Consider the following 5061-nt stretch of genomic DNA (forward strand, 5'->3'; position numbering starts at 1 on the left):
ACAAAAAGAAAACCTCCAAAGTCATCCTCACTCAAGTTGATAATTTTTTCTAAAGTAATGACATTCTTGAGTGTGATTTCTTTGAATTTTTCCTTAGCATCATTGAGACAAATTTGGAGTTTTTGTCCTCCCTTATAGCTTCCTTTTCTCTCCTTGATGAACTCCTGAAATTCCTAAGAAAAGTCCATAATACACAAAGGAAAACTCCAAAAATGTTAGAACATAAAAATGTGCATGAGTATATAGGTTTTTCATGAATTAAACCTCTAACACATTTTATTTGAAGAAGATTAAATAACAACAAAAGATATTTACAAAAGAAAATAACTAAGAAGGAAAACTTACATGAAGGTAAAAAGAAAACTTTGAATGTTGAGAGAAAAAATTTTGTTTTTAAGATGAGTTTGCAAAATTTGTCTGAATGCTTTGTGATTCAAGAATGGGTGTTTATATAGGGGTTGGAAGTCCCTGGTCAAGGTCTATGGTCAAGGAATTTCGGTCAAAAATTTAAACAAAATTCCTCTTTTGAGGAATTTTTGGTTCCAAGGCACATGGCCTGGTAGACCTGCGTTGAGCGCATGGTCCCCCATGCTGAATGGTGGCTCAGTGGTCCAGGCTTGACCGAGTGATGAGCATTGACCAAGACTTTGACTATGTTTTGGGCCCCTTTTTGATTTTTCAGTTTTGTGTATTTGGCCCATTACCCATTTTTGAAAGAAAAAAAAACTTTTCTCTTATAAAATAAATTAGTTTCCGAGTTTTGATCCCTAAAAAAAACAATTTTCTTTTAACAAACAAGGAGAAACAAAAAAATAGTTAATACTTATAAAAAAAATAGAATATGGATAAAGTGTAGAAAGAAGAAATAACATATTATATATCAAAAGATACTAGGTTGCCTACCAGCAAGTGCTTCTTTAATGTCATTAGCTTGACATCAGTTACCAACAAATTTTTGTTTATTCTTTCTACTGCCCCGATGGTCCGGATTCATCTCTTAGGATTGCATGGCCATGTTCTCTAGGGTTCACTTCTGTGTTAGCTGAAAATGTTGATTTTTGATTTTCAGATAATTGCTTGGTCAGCTGCCCAATTTGTATCTTCATATTCCTTAGAGAAGCATCAATAATTTTCTGATTTGACATGGTCATTTGCATAAACTGGTTCAAAGTATCTTCCAGTTTGATGCTTTTATCCTGAGTTGGATGCTGAAACTGATTATTCCAGGGGTAGAAGGTTTGTCTCTGACGAAGATCTTGCCTCCAAGGTTGATTTTTTTGAAATTGATTATTACCCCCTTGTGGGTAATTACTTTGAAAATTTTGCCTTGGAGGATTCCCAACAAAATGCACTTCCTCATTCTGGCAATTATTTGCATCATGATCCTCATTACAATTGTCACACCTATAAATTTGCTTCTTTGAGGTTTCCCGTAACTGTTTTGGTAAATCATTGAGTTTTTGGGTCACCTCTTCTAGTTGTTGTTGAAGCAATTTATGTTGGGCCAAAACTGCATCAGCTGAGTTCAGTTCAAGCATTCCACATTGCCTAGGTGGTGACCTTCGTTGGTGTTGAACATCGAACCCATTAATGTCATGGATTCGATAATGTCAATGGTTTCCTGCGGAGGTTTGGCCATTAATTGTGTGCCTGCAGTTGCATTTAAGATCCATTTAGGTTGCTGCTGAAGTCCATTGACAAAGATATGAATTTGGGTTTGAACATCGAACCCATGGTTTGGGCATTCTATGAGCATAGATTTGAATTTATCCCGTGCCTTGCATAGACTCTCCCCAGAAGGTTGCATGAAGGTGGAGATTGCAGTTTTCAAGTCTATAAATTTTCCTTGCGGAAAATATCTTGACATAAATTAGGTTTGTCTCTGACGAAGATCTTGCCTCCAAGGTTGATTTTTTTGAAATTGATTATTACCCCCTTGTGGGTAATTACTTTGAAAATTTTGCCTTGGAGGATTCCCAACAAAATGCACTTCCTCATTCTGGCAATTATTTGCATCATGATCCTCATTACAATTGTCACACCTATAAATTTGCTTCTTTGAGGTTTCCCGTAACTGTTTTGGTAAATCATTGAGTTTTTGGGTCACCTCTTCTAGTTGTTGTTGAAGCAATTTATGTTGGGCCAAAACTGCATCAGCTGAGTTCAGTTCAAGCATTCCACCTTGAGGTTTGGCACTTATCCGTCCTCTTTAACAATTCTGCAAGTTCACTCCCTTGATGAATGTTACAGGTAGAGTTGGTATGACAAGCTTAGATTGTGATGTTCGTCCCCTGACAATAATAATGATCCTATTCCACTTGATGCCATAGTTAAAACTATGTGATTTTCTGAATGTAGTGTTGAAGCTAATGTTTTCCACATATAAGTTTTACAAGTACCACCATAACCGTATAGGAAGAAGGTTCTGCCGTTTCCATCATTTACAGCTTTCGGATTTTATTAAAAATTACCATTTGTTCATCTGAAATACCAAATCATTAATTGTTAACAACCAAATATGATATCATTTAATGTAATATTACGTATTAAATAAAGGCAACTAAACAAACCTGTAAGGAGTTAAAACATTGCCTAAACTCATCTCTCAATTTCTCTTCATCTATATAAGTCTATTCCATAATTGACTTGTGGTTTGTCCATCTGGATATGTCATTGATGGATAGTCCCTAAGACTTTTTCTATTTTTTTGTAATAGATTTTCAATGTCTAATAAAATTAGATTTTGCAATTATCAGTTAGTTAGCTGCAAATCTAAAAAAACATGTATTAAAACAACTCTTATTGTTAAAAAATAATTGGAATTGTAAAAATATTTGTATATATTAGATTAGTAAATGTCATTAGAGAAAAATGCAAATGTATGTTTTATTGTGCTAATAAATAAAGCAATTCCATTGGATAAGCGGAGCTTCTCCTACCATACACGTAAAAATATATTAACTATTGTTTGGAATAATGCAATATTGGTTTAGGTAGGGTAATATAATTATGTAATTAATAATGTGACAAAGAAATTTTTTGTTCATAGATATTATGTTAAATAACCATTGAAATTAGGGATGAGGGGGACTCGACCCATGCTAATCGACAAATAGTGTTATAAAATTACTTTGGTGTCGCAAACAAGTATAGAGTTAAGGGCTTGTCATATCTAGAGGGACTTGCTAAATCTAGCCTTTCAACAATCAAATTATTATTCTAAGTTGATTTTTAAATGAGTATTCAATATTGTTGGTTTGAAAACACAAAATAGTTCAAATGTAATACAATGATAAAATAAGCTGAGATTGAATTTTATACTTACTATTCATATATACATGATTCAGTTAGTGATGATTATTCCATGCAAATGACCTCAATGTTACTAAAAGCTAATATCTTAGTCAATTAGAAATTTATGCAGAAAAACTCTATGTCTAGCAACTTCAATTCATAAGTTTAAGAAATATGACTTGTAAATCATGTCTATATGTCTAGTGGTCCATGTATGCAAGTTGAGTTAAAATGCAATATCTCATTTGTCTTAGTCATCAATGTCTTGGTCTATAGTAACACTTTACCAAAGATAACTCTATGTCTAACAACTATAATGAGAAAATTCAGTTTTATGAACCTCCAAGAGTACCTCTATGTCTGGTCGACACCTGAGATTGGATAATCTCGAGGACTACGGTCGAGTTCAATTCCAAAAAATAACTTGATCAACATTTAGGGTTGGATAAGGGACAAATCTTATCAGATTCAACTCAGCTCATGCTCAACCCTAGTTCAAATTGTTGTCTTGCCATAATTGAGGGATTAATATCTTATCTTCAATATGCAACCATGGATACTCCTTTGTACCAACTACCAAGCTTTACATTTTTTTTATTCAGCAAATTATTTTTCCTCTCTTTTTTCATTAATACGAAATAATAAAAATATAAATATTATAAAGAGATTTAGAATAATAAAATTTAATGTTATTTTAAAAAAATCAAGATTGTTCACTACTTTTATTGATATCTATAATTTAATTAAAATTTTGGTGTAATAAGAACATGATGTAATAAAATTTTAATTAGAATTTTAGGAGAAAGTGGTTTAATTATTGGAAACAGGAGTAACATTCACTCAAGTTACTTCTTTATCCAAAATATCACGAGAATTTTGAATTCATAACACTCAAGTTTATATTACTCTTATCATATGACACTAGTTAAGTCTAAGACTCAATTCCAACATTAGTATAGTTGTGAAATTCCAATACAAATATACTTGTTAAGTTTATAAAACTGTTGTTTTTGATAAAATGAACTATTTCTCTAAATTTGGCCACAATTTCTAGCCAATGTAGTAGGTCAAAAATGTTGTAATGCACTCACCCAATTATCAGTTTGGTCCAATCATGACCGAACATGAATATAATCGTGTTTCACTAGGTCAATGGCTAGATTAAAAAATTAGACCCAATCAGTATATAAGGTCGGATAAGGGACAATCATGACGTAGTCCGGCCCATCCCATGGTCACTCATTACTCATATTTGTATGTGTATATTCAATTATGTTCAACATAATGACATCTCTTTCTCCTAAAGTATATAGTGCATTTTGTTTTAACAATTTATCTTTCAATATAATTTCATATTTTTAGTCATATTTTTCAATCAATATGCTAGGACACGCTTGTACAAATGATTTATCATTATAGTGTATATATCGCTTCATATATTATTGATTCTCTAATTTGTTCATCATATATATTGTATATGTAAATAGTTAACAAAATATCTACACATATATCATTTCATATGTCAAATTGTATTTCAATAATAATAATTAATTTTGAGAATACTTTATCTAAAGGGTTTTGTATTATACTTAATCTGATCTAGGGTCCGGTTCGAATTCAAAAGCTAGTCTGATTGAACTTCGAGACTAAAGTCAAGTTCAAAAAATAACCTAATCAATATTTAGAATTGTATAAGAGATAAACCTTATATAATCCAACTTAGCTCATACTCACCCCTAATTCAAATTGCTATATTATGCTCATTGA

Source organism: Lupinus angustifolius, chromosome LG19 (assembly GCF_001865875.1).
Source record: "Lupinus angustifolius cultivar Tanjil chromosome LG19, LupAngTanjil_v1.0, whole genome shotgun sequence".
NCBI classification, from domain to species: Eukaryota; Viridiplantae; Streptophyta; class Magnoliopsida; order Fabales; family Fabaceae; genus Lupinus; species Lupinus angustifolius.